The 16,175-nt window shown below is 34.5% G+C and overlaps 1 pseudogene; it reads left to right on the plus strand.

Moving 5' to 3' along the window:
* Nucleotides 1–10,430: 10,430 nt before the first annotated feature.
* Nucleotides 10,431–12,661, plus strand: LOC133868776 (cytochrome P450 71D8-like; annotated as a pseudogene).
* Nucleotides 12,662–16,175: the final 3,514 nt, after the last annotated feature.

Raw genomic sequence — 16,175 nt, forward strand, 5'->3', positions numbered from 1 at the left:
GTGTTGTACACTGTGAGTATTTCTTTCATTTTCCTAGTTAGTTTGAAACAAAATTGCTAGAGGTGTACAAGAGTTGTGCAACAATCATTTCTCATCCGATCCAAATATAATGTAACCCACTTATTTAGGGTATCCAATAAAAATTGGACACATAAACTTAAAACATAAAGTAAAATAATAACGAAAACATTGGATTAGTCAACCCAACGTTAATTTGTCGATGCATGTTGCCCATTCCAAAAATAACAAGATCCACCTACACCGTACCTGCATCAATTTAAAACACAAAGTAAAATAAATCACGAGTAAAAATTATGATTTCAGGGCTTCTCAAAAGAATTGATGGAATTCTGCCAATTTTAATCTTGTTGCTCATATCCTCAAATGAATTTTCGGCTTGATATATATATATACTTTCATCATATTACTCACCAAATTAAACTCGATAGTTGAAAGTAAAATCACGATGTGAGAAATCACAAGTAAATTAAAAGATCGAAGAAATCCAATTCATACAATCCCCTGATCTTGATTTCTCTAAGAAGCCATGAAACCCATTTTCACTCTATCTCTACGTACAATTAATCCGTATGTCTTCTCGATCAGAGAAATCTTGATCAGGGGCTTTATACATAGAAGGAGGCAGGGCGGTGGCCTATGGCTAATTTCGGCACTAGTGTACGTTTGGCGAAGAAATTAAAGCGGGTCTTAATTAATTGGTGGATTCAGTGGTTTCTGGAATGGGCAGCATTAATGCATGCATCTACCCGGCCACCATATATAGGTTGGCTAATCCTGTGTTTTCATGTATATCATCTTTCGTGTTTCTCAAGCTGATGTGATAAGAATCGATGCTGTAAATTTAGACCACATCCGAATTCAAGATATTATATATCTTATTAAATTTGTGAGACTATGTTTGGTATACGCATCCATGGGCTGATCGATGGGCTATAATTTTCTGTGTTCTTCTCCTACCTTTCCAATTTGGTATGGACCAGATTAATGCGACGCCTATCATCTCACATTTCCACGTTGCAGTTGGTTGAATAAAATTGACCAAATCAATAGTGTACGTGCCATGTTCTTCTCCGATAGCCTATTATATTAACATATATGCAGACGAAAAAGTTCGACTGCTAGTGTAAGAATGTTGAATAAATTTCATATCATGTCGCGATGGGCCATTAATTATATTTCTTTGACCTGATCTACAGAATCTTCTGACGATGGGCCAATAAATGTTTTTGGTGTTGAAAATTAATGGAGACCGATTTGGAATACTTGTGTTCTACTCTTTTGAAATACATGCATCATGCATGCAGTTTATTTTCTCGGCACGTGTTAGCTAGGACTGGGGAATTGTGAGAATGAAATTTGGTTGTATTGGCTTTTTGACTTCAGTAATTTTTATTATTTTGTATTATATTTTTTATAGTAAATTTTTTCATGATCCATTGAATGTACCTAACTTAAATAAAAAAAAACCATGTAAATCTATTGTGTTATTTTGTGTGTTTGTTTTGTTTTACTTACTGTAGTTGTGGTATTTTGCACAATAAATAGTATCAAAGCTAATATTTAGTATTCAGATTGACGATTACTATAAATATGACGAGTACCAAGTATAGAATGAAAAATTTGTTGATTCAATAAGGAGTCTACGTACAAGGCGTTATTGGGAAAGGCAAAGAAACCTTAAAAGATAGACAATGATGAGTGGAAAGAGATAAATGCCAAGGTTCCCGGTGCGATCTGTCTTAATCTGTCAAATGAAGTTATTCATAATGTGATTGATGAAAAGAAGGTGTGCATAGATAATTTGACTGAAATTAGAGTCTGTATACGGCGACAAATTTGACAAATAAGTGGACATGAAGAAATAGATATATGGTTTACAAATAGAGGAAAATATATATTTCTTGAGTACCTTGACAAGTTTAACATGTTGAATACACAATTGTTAAACTTTGGAATGAAGATTGAAGGAGAAGAAAAAACGATACTTCTTTTAGCATCACTTTCCCCCTTCGTATGATCATCTAGTTACAATATTATTATACAATTAACGATATTTTTCCTTATCGGTGGTGTTTTTGAAATGCCGCAAATTAGAGATTTTTCTTTTTTAGTGTGTATAAAAAAGAAAATTTGGAGTTGGAAGAGGTGATTGGAGCTCTTTGTCACATAAGACAAGAAGAAAACTTGTAATTAATTAGATTGATGGGCTTGTGGTGAGGTCTTAGCCAAAGCAAAAGACATAATATCCCTCCAAAACCCACCATGACATATGTACCAGTGTACCACCATCTTCTATCTCTAAAGCAAACAGGGCTTTAAAAGACAAGCCGACACATGCATTACCGAACCATTTATTCCCCACACTACAACCTTCCAAATGCTACCCTACATTTCCTTTTGGACTTTCTCCCCCACCCTTTTCCTCCTTCAAAAAGTCCTTTTCCCCGCACATCCACCAGCTCAAAGCCTTCCTAGACTAGCCTTGTAACGCCCCCAAACCGCTAAGGGATAGGTTCGTCCATTTTCATTTAGAAACTCCAAAGATTCATAAAGTCTACCAAATAACTTAACTAATATGCTGAATTAAAATAAATTACTAAAATAAATAAATAACAATTTTAAAACTTAGAGCTTCAATAAATGCAGAAACGATGATTTCGAAAAAGTAATTATGAAAGATTCAATGACTGAGAATTTAAAGAAAAACTAAATTTGTTGTGCAAGTGCACTTATTAAGGTACTGAGATGAAATGTCCTAATGCTAGCCTAGATCTCATCCCAGTCTCCTAAGTCTCTTTATTCATAACCTGAAAACAAAACAAAATAAGGGGTGGGCGAGAAATGCTCAGTAAGGTAACCCTCAACCATAAAGCGGTTGAGTTAAATTCACTTTCTTTAAAACGAGTATTCAAAAACACACTTGGAATCAGAAATTTCCATAATATAAAATATAAATTCGGCATTGTTCATAAAGCATAAAATTATTGGTTGGTAAATAAACTTCTCATATTTAGGGCTCATGTACACTATTACGCCCTGTGTACTAGGGTTGCGCAGTCTACTGAGACCTCAGGCAGGTAAACTGTGGCAACAGGCCCTGCCCCGTCAGCTAATTAATTGAATTGCACTTAGCATGACATAAGGACAGAATCCGCCTTCTCTAAGTCTTTCAGCTGTTGCGCTTTCATTCAAGTAACGGTACCGAGCTTAAACTCTGTAAATATCTCTGAGGCCAAAATAATAATCTCCTCCACACACGTGCCTCATCTATATGAAAAAAATCTTTCTCCTCATACTTTATGCTTATTCCTTTTACTGTGCTTGGTACTTCTTGAGGCAACGCATGGGAGGGTTTTTACTCTCATTTTCTCATTAACTTTTAAAAAAATTGTAACTTCTCATCTCGGGAATAAACTTTACTGTAATTAGAAAATCCTTTATAACTAAAGCTTCTTTTAAAACTGCTGATATCAAGAATAACATTTATATCAACAACTTTCATCTCAAAACTATTTTTAAAATAGTCCTTCATGCATCAATATAAATTTGAAACACAAAACGAGAACAATTATTCATAAATATGTTAGAATCAATGGATAAAATAATGATAAAAATAATTTTAGAAGGGGTAGAGGCTTCATTACCTCTCCGAATGCAACTAAGGCAAATTCCTTGACAGCTAGCTAGTTATCTGAGTACAGGTCCTAATAAATTAATACTACATACTCGTCACTAGAAAATATCCAGACACCTTGCTAGCCTATTGAGAATGGATTCCCGGAGTGTATCTTTACGACATTAACCGAATAATATTTGAATCATTAATTAAGCAATAACACCTTTTCTTTTATTGATATTAGAAATACGACTCCATAAAGGTAATTGTCATCAGAAATATTTTATTTTATAATTATAGAGTTTAATAAATTCCGATATCACAAACTATACCCTTAAATAAAATAATTATAAAAATGATCCATGATTTTTAAGGAATTTACAAGAAGGTTTGAATGTTTACATTAAACTACTTTGTATCAAAAATAGAATTTTTAGGACTATACATCTCTTTGTGGAAGAATTTAGGACAAACCCAAATCTGTACATAAAAGTAAAAAGAAAAGAAACAAAACAAAATAAACAACAATTTATCATTTCTCCAAAATAGCCTCTGGCTGAATTGAAAAGTGAGAGGATTTCATAATCCACAATTCTGAATTGAGTTCGGCCAAGACAAAGAGAAGAGAAAAATATATATATATATATATATATATATATATACCTCTCGGTGGTATTAGAAAAAAGGAAAGAATAGAAAAAAAAAAAAAAAAAAAAAAAACCAAAAATAAAAGGAAGACAATACAATAAGGCATGTGACGTTGGTATGTGGAGAAAGACAAAGGAGAGAGAAAAAGGACAATTGATGCTACATCTCATGGTTAGAAAAGAGAAGAAAAAAGTATTGAACATGAGGCACACGGTTTTTAGAGGAAGAAGTCTAAAAGAAAAATTAGCAATCATTTTACTTGATTGTTATGCTGACAAGATGGACAATAAAACAAAATAAGGTAAACAAATGAAGGACAACAAGACAAAATATAATAAACAAATGGTTATATCAACAAATGAATGCTACAGTTTCACAAGAAAAAGAGAACTAAAGAGAACAAATAGGAGATAAGATGGTACCTTGTCTACAGAACCGAAAACTATGCAAGGGAACAGGGTGGGCGGCTAGAAAACAAAAAAAATGATGCGTAGGCTAGTTTATTTATATAAGTAGGGTTTTGTTTTTCTAAGAGGGAAATCAACTGCTAAGGGTTTTGACAAAAAGGGTTTTACATGGAATACTAAAATTGAGTTTTAGATATTAATATAACATATTAAATATAAAAGTGAAATTTAAATTGATATACAAATCATTAAATTTAAAAGCAGGTATTTAATAAAATATAGAAGCGGTTATTTAAAAAAATATAAATTAATATATATAAAATCAGGTGTTTCTTATTTCTGTCTAGTTATCCATTCTTATAGGTAGTAAAAGACCATTTTACCCTTAAAAAGGAGTCGGGGTTATTACAAGCCTCCACACTCTTCCTCTTGGATTTTGTATCACAGTAGCCGATTCTCAATCATGTTGCATCATCTTGAATCATTTACAAATATAAACACGCATGATGCATAAATTAATATGAATTAGAGTATCATCTCAATATCTAGCTTCTATAAATGCAAATCATCCATCATGGATCAGTACAACCAGTTTTACTAGCATCATTCTCGATTGCCTTCTCTGCCTTCGATTGAAAATTCTCTTTGGAGCTGTGCTGATCACTATTAAGATTGAAAAAAAATAAATAAAAAAAAAAAGAAAAAGAAAAAGATGCTCCTCTCTCTCTCTCTCTCTCTCTCTATATATATATATATGTTAGAGAATATATTGATACCGTATATTACGGTACTCTCTATATATTGTAGGATTTTATTTAATCCTCATTAATTGTAATTGATTATAATCAAATCAGATTTGAATACATTCAATTCTGATTTGATTATATTTTCGTTATATATTATTTTGTATTCTCTCTATATCCTTATAAATAATGATCATTTGTATTGTAAATTAATCAAGCAATAAGAACAACAATGTAGCCCTTTGGGCTTTACTCCGTGGACGTAAGTCATAGACTGAACCACGTAAAATCTCTTGTCTCTCTTATTTTATTATTCCGCATTTTATTTTCTTTTTCTGGTGCGAGTCTGGAGATTCTGGTGATTATTGGCAATTTTTCGGGTGGTGTGGTATGATTGGGTGGTTTTGGTGAGTCTGGTGGAAGTTCTCAAGCTTTTGCAGTCTCTGGTACTGATTTTTTTTTTTTTTTTTAATTTTTTTTTTCAGTATAGGGGTGCGGCAGTCTGGTGTTCCTATGTTGAAGGAAAAAATAAAAAAAAAATGATGAGAGGGAGACAGTTTGTGTAGGGCAGATGCAAGGTATGAGGGAAAAAAAAATGATGAGAGGGAGACGGTATGTGTAGGGCAGATGCAAGGTATGAGGAAAAAAAAAAGAAATTAGAGAGAAGAAGGTTTTATTATTTTATGGTGGATGGGATTCATGTATACTCTCGTGAAGATGAAAATGTTAGAAAAAAAAAAAAAAAAAAAAAAATCATTAAAAGAGGCCAAAGTTGCCCATGCTGTTTTTGGCCCTTTGTTGGCCTATTACTTGTATTCGGCCTTTATGGTATTGTTTCAAATTCAGGCCAATTTTAGCTCATAGTTGGCTCTTATTTTGGCCCATAGATAGCTCCACATTTCTTTTGGCATTTAAGGTATTCTTGAAAAACCTATGTCTATTTCAGCCTATAGTTAGCTTATTTTCTTTGGCCCATAGATGACCCATTATGTGTTTAGCCTTCGAGGTACTTTCTGAAACCTCACTACTCAGGCTCATTTAGCCCACAGTTGGCTCGAAGAATAAGAAGATGAAGAAAAAGGAAGACGAAGACGAAGAAGAAGAAGAATAAGAAGATGAAGAAAAAGGAAGAGGAAGACGAAGAAGAAGAAGAATAAAAAAGTTGTTCTCAAAACTGGGTTAGGTTATATTTGACCCAACATAAAAATTAAAAAAAAAAAAAAAAAATCAATCAAACTCAAGATTTCAGAATCTTCCACCTTGAGTTTGTAGGGGGGATTTTAGAGAATATATTGATACCGTATATTACGGTACTCTCCATATATTGTATGATTTGATTTAATCCTCATTAATTGTAATTGATTATAATCAAATCAGATTTGAATACATTCAATTCTAATTTGATTATATTCTCGTTACATATTATTTTATTTTCTCTCTATATTCTTATAAATAAGGATCATTTGTATTGTAAATTAATCAAGCAATAAGAGCAACAATGTAGCCATTTGGGCTTTATTCTGTAGACGTAGGTCATAGACCGAACCACGTAAAATCTCTTGTCTCTCTTATTTTATTATTCCGCATTTTATTTTCTTTTAAGTTCTAGATTTCTTTCAATATATATATATATATATATATATATGCACACACATGCATTGTAGCCCGGCCTTCAAAGCCAATATGGGTAGTCAAAGCTGCAGTGATGATGCCACCATGGTTAGCCCCTCCATTGCTCTCCTGCAAGAGAGGTTTAAACACTTGGAGAGAGGGGGAGGCAGCGGTGGGAGAAGAAAAAAGGTTTTCAGATCAGCTTGTATGGGCTCCGACTCCGAGAAGGGTTTTCAACCCGCTTAGGCCTGGCCCAACAAGTCCAACTCTTAAAAAAAATATGGGTCTTTTTTTTTATAAAAAAAAAAACAACTTATTGGGCTAGCCCAAGTCTAGCTGACCCATTGAGCTCTGCAGGCTAATTACCCTCTAGGCCTGTTGTTAGGCATGAACCGATTGGCCTGACCCATGCAGCTTTAAGAAAAAAACGAAAAAGATATGAAGCACCCTATATATGTGCTCAGGAGCAACACACTAACCATTGGGCCACAACATTCTTTTTGGTATTTTATTCCAACTGTTATTTATATTAAGCATATTTTTTTTTCTATTTATATTAAGCATTTGAATATGAATGGCATGAACTGCTTTCGATCGCCACTAATCTTTATTGGATTTTTGTGTGATTATTCCATGGGAATCTTTTTATTAGAATTTCTGTGTGACTATTCCAGATAATATCATGCATAAATATGGTTAATTGCCATTTTTTTTTTGGGTGTGTTTAAATGCAATGTGATTTAAAAATAATATTTTTTTAGAAATATTAAAATATACCTTTATTAATTTTTAGAAATGCATTTATTATAATTTATGTAATTCCAAATGAGGATATGGTGAGACCTTAATATGATTATTTTAAATGAGAAATATGGCAAGAGGTGATTCCAAGTGAATCGGACAAATTTTGAATAAAACTTACAATTAAAAATCGGCTTACAAGCTTGGGTGCTCAATAACTTATATATTCACAGTTAAAATTAAACTTAACAAATGTGGGATATAAGAATTGTAACATACTACTAAACTTTCATAATTGACGTTCACGGCAGCTCACTATATTAACACTGACCCGATGGTAGTCATTTTTCTTTTAGCGGCTTCACTCACCTATCAGTATTTTAATCTAACTCATAAGTCCACCCTTCATCTGATGTGAACCCACTAATATATAACAAAACACATGAAAGGATATATTGTCTACTTTGAGAGAGCCGTAATCTTCAATGGCTACCTCAATGGCTACCTCGAGAGAGCATCGTACTCATACTAATCAACGTACTCATACTTTTTCTATTGATAGCTCCCATTTAAGTAGAGAAACAATATATTATAGTTTACATATATAATAGACTAATTAGGTCTTGACTTCTAGGATTAGGACAAATCTACTAAGGAATGAATTTAACTCTTTATTAAACTATAACATCTAAAAATACCAAATAATTATAATCATATCATTATGGAATAACCAACGGTTAGTTCATGGCCTCTATGTCCCATTGACCAATCGATCGGTTTTCTCCAAAGGGTTCTCGAATAATTTTTTTTTAATTTCCTACTCAAAATTAATTATGAAATTATGCCTTTTCATTATCACGAATGAGACACGCCCTTAAATTAATTAGCATCATATTATTAGTCGGTAAAAGAAAACAATTAGGTCTCGTTTGGTTTGCGGAATGTCTATTCCATTAGGAAAATGAATAACTATTCCTGGGAATAGATGAAGGTGGAATGGAATAACTATTCCTATTCTTTTGTTTAGTTGTAACGGTGGAATAGAACATTGCATATGTATTCTTTTGTTTGGTACAGTGCAATACATTGGTGAATGGAATCATATTATAATCAAATTTCCTAAAATACCCTTATAATAAAAATATAATTTATATTCTTAAGGACATTTTTTTTCTTTATTTTAGAAACATAAACAATCATACTATGACCTTTTTTTTTGTTTTGTTTTTGTTTCTGTTTTTTTTTTTTTTTTTTTTTTAATTTCATAGAGTTCATGGCTTCTTTTTTTTTTCATATACAATTACGCTACAAAATGATTTGTAGGGAAAAAAAAAAAACACACACACACACACACACACACACATATAATCATCATATCACCATTATAAAAAAATAAAAAGAAAAAAAAATAGATCATCTGCAAAGCCCTTTTTATTTTATTCTTTTTTATTTGTTTTCCAGCAACAAACATTCATTCTTTGCTTACAAAGTAAAATGATTTATAAGAAAAAAAAAAAAAAAAAAAAAAACATAATCATCATAAAAAAATAAATCATCTGCAAAGCCCTTTTTATTTTATTCTTTTTTATTTGTTTTTCAGCAACAAACATTCGTTCTTTGCTTACAAAGTTTTTCTCAAACCTCCGCAAGGCAATTGGAGTCCTCCCGATATTAAGAGGTACTCGTTTTGCTACGTCTAAGTGCATTCTGTAGGCTAAATCATAGGAGGAAAAAAAAAAAAAATACTAACCCACAACAAATTAAGTTGGGTTGAGAAACAGAGAGAGGGGGATGAGAATATAATTGCAGAGATGGAGAGAGATATTGATGGTGCATTTGAGTAATGAATTTTTGAAATCAGAATTAAATTCTTATTCTGTTTGCGAATTTTGAGATTTGAATTTTTAGAAGAAAAAAAATTGAATAAAATATGATTTGTTTATAAAAAGTTGAATAAAATATGATTTGTTTTTGAAAAAGTTGAATAAAATATGATTTATTTTTGAAAAAAGTAGAATCAGAATTATATTTTATTTTCAAAATTTCGTATCCAAATACACCATGAGTTGAGAAACAGAGAGAGATAGGGATAAGAGACTTGGGTGTTGAGAGGGTTGGGGTTTTTGGGTAAAAGACGAATTTTATTTATTCCCACAGGAAAGGAATAGGTATTCCACTTCTTTTTTAATGGAATACATATTCCTCTTCGTAAGGGAATAGCTATTCCGTGGGAATAACTATTCCATTAAATAATATACAACCAAACAAAGGAATAGCTATTCAGTAGGAATAGTTATTCCTTTCCATGGGTCTAATCCGCAAACCAAACGAGACCTTAGTCTAATTATTTGCCCTCCCGGGTGGCCGGCCAGTTTTTCGAATAATCAAATGATTAAATTTTCTGTCGTGTTCTTGTTTAGGGATGCAATATTAATTGCGCGCATAAAAAAAAATGGCTGATCATGGGATCCAACTAACACTAGCACAACTATATATATATATATATATATATATATATATATATATATATATATATATATATATATATATATATATATATATATATATATATATATATATATAATTTTGAAAAGTTAGTGAAAGAAATTTGTAGAACAATCACTTGTTTCTCTCCTTTCTGCGATGGTGCTGCAATATCCCTTGGCTCTCACCACTTTCATTCTTTTCCTCTCTTTGGTTTGGCTGTTAAGGTATGTAAAAGATCCAAAGTTCAGAAATTGCCACCAGGGCCATGGAAGTTGCCTCTTACAGGAAACTTGCACAACTTGGTAGGATCACTACCACACCATGCTCTCAGAGAACTAGCCAGGAAACATGGGCCCTTCATGCACCTTCAACTAGGTGAAGTTTCTACACTTGTGGCATCTTCCCCCAGGATGGCCAGCGAGTTCATGAAGACACATGACCTTGCCTTTGCGTCGAGGCTACTATTTCTTGCAGCTAAAATTATGACCTACGGTGGCTCAGACATTGCCTTTTCTCCATATTGTGATTACTGGAGGCAAATGAGAAAAGTCTGCGTGTTGGAACTCTTAAGTGCCAAGAGGGTCCAATCCTTCTCTTCTCTTCGAGAAGAAGAAGTTCATAATCTCATTGAGTCCATCCACTCATCTTCAGGATCTCCAATCAATTTTAGCGAACATATTTTCACTTTGACGACTGCTATTATATGTAGAGCAGCATTCGGTAACAAATGCAAAGACCGAGATGAATTTCTATCATTGGTCCAGGAAATAATATCCTTGGCAGGAGGCTTTGAGTTGGCTGATTTACTCCCTTCACAGAAAGTTGTTCATATGTTTAGTGGGACGATAGCTAAGCTAGAGAAGATTCATTTGAAGCTGGACAAGATCCTGGAGAACATCATCCATGATCACACGGAGAACCAGATGATGAGTGCATCAGCAGATCAAGAAGATCTTGTTGACGTCCTTTTAGGCCTTCAGAAAAGTGGTACACTTGAGTACCCAATCACAACCAACAACATCAAGGGCGTCATTTTGGTTAGTAGTCCTGCTATAATCATTGGGTTAAGTTACTTCGATCTGTTGTCATCATCATATTTTTCCTTAATTAAAAAGAATCTGTAACTGTTTCTTGATAAATCAGCGTTGTCCCAAAAGTGGTGCATGTTCTGTTCCATTAACTGATTGATGCAAGAAAATTTATATGATGGCTAGGATTTTTTTTTTATTATTATTTTTAAAAAAAATCCGGTTTTTCTAATTATATTATGACTTTTTACTTTTTGGGTTTTCCTATTAACTTTTTTACTTCTATGATCTTGGATTTTCCTGGAAAGTTTAAGATTTGTTTTATATGCTCTTTAAGATTTTCTAGTAGCCTTAGGATTATAATTCATAATCTATGAAAAGATTCTTATCGAATCTTTATTTTGTCACTTAGATTAAAAAATAAAAAGAAAAGTTTCTTTTGCTGTCAAGAATTTGAGAAAAAATAGTACTTTCACACCGTGAAATTTTTAACTTAAATGGAAGTTGAAATAATATGAGTTAAACTTTGAACACATAATTATTGTTTTCATACTATGTTAAATTTTAGTTGTGGAAAAAGATTAAGCTTATAAAAATTTATGAATATAATCAATTAACCACTATTCTAAATTTTCAATTTTTTTTTTTCAGGACATTTTTGCCGGTGGAAGTGATACTTCATCAACCACAATGGAATGGGCTATGTCAGAAATGATGAGAAACCCTAGAGTGTTGGAGAAGGCACAAGCTTAAATAAGACAAGCCTTCAAGGGAAAGAAAAAATTCCATGAGAAAGATCTTCAGAATCTAAGTTATTTGAAGTTAGTGATCAGAGAAACACTAAGGCTACACCCTCCTGTTTCTTTGTTACTTCCAAGAGAATGCAGGGAGCCATGCACAATTAATGGCTATGAAAAACCCATCAAAACCAAAGTCATTATAAATGCGTGGGCAATTGGAAGAGATCCTGCATATTGGCATGATGTTGAGAGTTTTATACCTGAGAGATTTGATAATAGTTCAATTGATTTTAAAGGGACTTACTTTGAATACATCCCTTTTGGGGCAGGAAGGAGGATGTGCCCATGAGTATTATTTGGTGTAGCCAATGTGGAGCTTCCTCTTGCTCAATTACTATACCAATTTGATTGGAAACTCCCGGGCAGGTTGAAACCAGAGGATCTGGATATGATTGAAGTCTTTGGTGTAGTTGTCAAAAGGAAAAACTACTTGCATTTGATCCCTACTTCTTTTAGTCCTTCACATACCCATTGAGGCTGTTAGAAATAGAATTGTCATGCACAGTGGAATAGAGCATACCTTATATGCACTGCAATCAATTATTGTCCCACGTGATTTTTCAATAAGTCTATTCTTCTTGGCGGTGGAATACACTACCAAAACGTAATGGAGTAATATTCACTATATCCACGGTCTAGATGCATAGGAAATATTGAAAGTTTGATTTTTTTCTTTCAGAAAAACAAAAACTTCTCAACCCATTTACTAGGAGACTATTTATTAAGAACAGTTTGTGGCAGTTTGGAGCAGTTATACTATAGGAAAAAAATAACTGAAAATCAGTTATTATTTTTTTTTTTTTACACTAGCCAAGCGTTGTATTGCCTGGCTTGAATCTTGAGGGGCGTGCCCATGTGGACGCCCCTTCATATTCAACATCTCCCACTCGCACACAATGGGCACGACCCAGTCATGCATCTTTCAATATATTTTCCATTATTCATACTTGCAAATAGACCGTGCGACCACCGAGAACACCTGCATAAAATGGTTGGAGCACTATACCAAATCTTTACGAAAAAAGACCAGCATAGCAACATCCCAAAACGGAAAAATGTCTCGTTATGCCCTAGACTTATCTGAACACATCCGATCAAACACCTCTAATCCTTTTAAGTTTCAAAGAAAACTCAGAGCAATGTTTGACCTACCCATAATACCGTGACGCATTCACAATTATGTCGCTATCACTACATAGCGCCTTAACCTGTCGACAGTGAATACACTCAGTGACGTGTTGCCAAATAGTCTTCCCTTCGCCCTTATGTCACTCAACTTTGGTCCAATCACTTTCCCAGTTATGTCTCATTAGACTGAATCAATCATAGTCATAGATAACATACTAGAGTAGCAGACATCAAAAACTCCATTTAATAACATAGTCAAAAAGTCAATAAGGGCATAATATAGAGCCATAAAATGACTCATGGACTCACACAGTGAGGAAGTAAGGATCAATTCCCTCACCTCCACATTTGGTCGAATAAGCACATGTAGTATGAAATACATGCTACGGTGAAGTTCTCTTTCCAACAAAAGAGTGTATGTCTAAATTCAATACACCGTACAGATCTTAGTCTAGTCGCTATTCAAGCGCCTAACCTGAGTCTACAATTTGCTCACCATCTCAGGCGCCAAATTAATGTCTCACATCAGGCTAATCACAGGCTACATGGATTGTGGGATATCCATGCACGGTCTAAACAATACCACAGACCTCATCTTAGCTCCTACTAAGGTAACATATGTTTGTGTTAACCACCTTTACTTGCTAAACAAGTATCAAGGGACACAACATCCATTCTCTGCTCGCTACTTAAGCGCCAAAGTCGATCGCTCGTGTGAGTTAGCTGATCTTTGCCTGTCAACATACATTTCATCCTATGGAACCAATCACATGGTAAGTGTGTGTTTTAATCAACATGCCATATGATAAACCCAAACCAAAAAATAATGAATAACATCATATGTAATAATAAATAAATATCCCAAAAGAGTACATTACACAGTCAACTGAATAACAAACCATTACATTCTACGCAGTCCTAAACTCCTAACATGAGCCTGAAAAACATCTCTAGCTATAGGCTTTGTCAGGGGATCTGCAACCATGCGACTCGTAGAAATGTGTTTCAGGACCACCTCCTTTTGCGCAATCATGTCTCTAATGTAGTGATACCGTATGTCAATGTGTTTGGTTCTCCCATGATATTTGGGGTCCTTAGCATAGGCAAGAGCTGCCATACTATCACAATGAATTGTCACAGGATTTAGAGCATCTCTGACAATCTCAAGATGCTGAAGGAACCGTCTTAACCAAACAGCTTCCTGAACAGTTGCTGAACAAGCTACATACTCTGCCTCCATGGTTGATAAAGCTATACAGAATTGTTTCTTACTACTCCACGTAATGGCACCATTATTTAGCAAGAAAACATATCCAGATGTCGATTTGCGCTCATCTATGTTACCTCCCCAATCAGCATCACTATACCCAACAAGTCGCAAATCTAAACCTTAATAGCACAGTACATAGTCCATTGCTCCTTTGAGGTATCTCAATATCCTCTTGACTGCTTTCCAATGGGCCAATCCAGGGTTAGACTGGAATCTGCTGACTAAGCCAACTGCATAGCATATATCTGGCCGAGTACACATCATGGCATACATCAGGCTTCCTACGGCGTTAGCATAAGGAACACGAGCCATCTTTTCTATCTCATCTTGAGTCTTAGGACACATATCTAAGCACAATTTCTCGCTTTTAGCAATAGGATTGTCAATGGGTTTACAATCATACATCTGAAAGCGTTCAAGAACCTTCTTTATATAGGTTTGTTGAGACAAACCTAGAAGTTTCTTTGATCGATCCCTAAAGATCTTAACTCCCAGAATGTAGTCTGCCTTACCCATGTCCTTCATTTCAAAGTTCGAGGACAACCACCCTTTGGTGGAGACTATCATATTCTTATCATTTCCAGCCAATAATATGTCATCAACATACAATGACAAAATGATGAAACTCCCCTTTGACCTTTTAACATAAACACAATGGTCTTCTTCGATCATCGTAAACTTGTTCAAAAGAACGGCTCGATGGAATCTAAGATACCATTGTCTAGATGATTGCTTCAAGCCGTAGATGGACCGTTTGAGCTTACAAACTTTACGTTCTTGTCCATCGACCACGAAGCCAACTGGTTGATCCATATAGATCTCCTCATTTAGTTCTCCATTGAGAAAAGCTGTCTTAACGTCCATTTGGTAGAATTCCAAATTCATATAAGCAACAATGGCCAAAATTAGACGTATTGAGGCAAACCTTACTACTGGTGAGAAGGTTTCATCATAGTCTACACCCTCTTGTTGGGTATAACCTTTTGTCACAAGGCGAGCCTTGTACCTATCTATTGAACCGTCCGCCTTGCGTTTGACCTTAAGAACCCATTTGTTCCCAATGGCCTTTCGCCCTAGCGGTAGATTCACCAGATCCCAAACCTGATTACTTCTCATTGACTCAATCTCATCATTCATTGCTTTAATCCACTCATCTTTTGCCGAAGATGAGAGAGCCTCTTGTACTGTCCTAGGCTCATCATCATCATGCGGAGCAATCATGAAAGCTTCCCCTTCAATCTCAAAACGACGACGGGGAAGATTTCTGCGTTTGCTTCTTCGCGGCTAAGGTTGTTGTGAATCCACCTCTAGCGGTATACTCCCACTAGGCGGTAAGTCACTCCCACTGTCCCTAGGAGTTTGAGGAATTTCTTCATCATTCTCAACTAGTCTACTTAGAGCGCTTTCCTCTCGATCCATAGTTTCATAAAACTCCAAGTTTCTTTCAACCTCACCTCTGGTTGGAAACTCATCCTCAATGAAATCCACATCTCGTGACTCAATTTCAGTCACCCTTCCATCGGTTTGTTCACCTATCAACACATAACCCTTGGAATGCTCTGAATACCTTATAAAGATACATTTCTTTCCTCTGGGACCTAATTTCCCATATTTATGAGAAGTGTCGTGAACAATACCCGCTGAGCCCTATGGCCGAAAGTAACTCAAATTGGGT

This window comes from Alnus glutinosa, chromosome 5 (assembly GCF_958979055.1).
Source record: "Alnus glutinosa chromosome 5, dhAlnGlut1.1, whole genome shotgun sequence".
Lineage (NCBI taxonomy): Eukaryota > Viridiplantae > Streptophyta > Magnoliopsida > Fagales > Betulaceae > Alnus > Alnus glutinosa.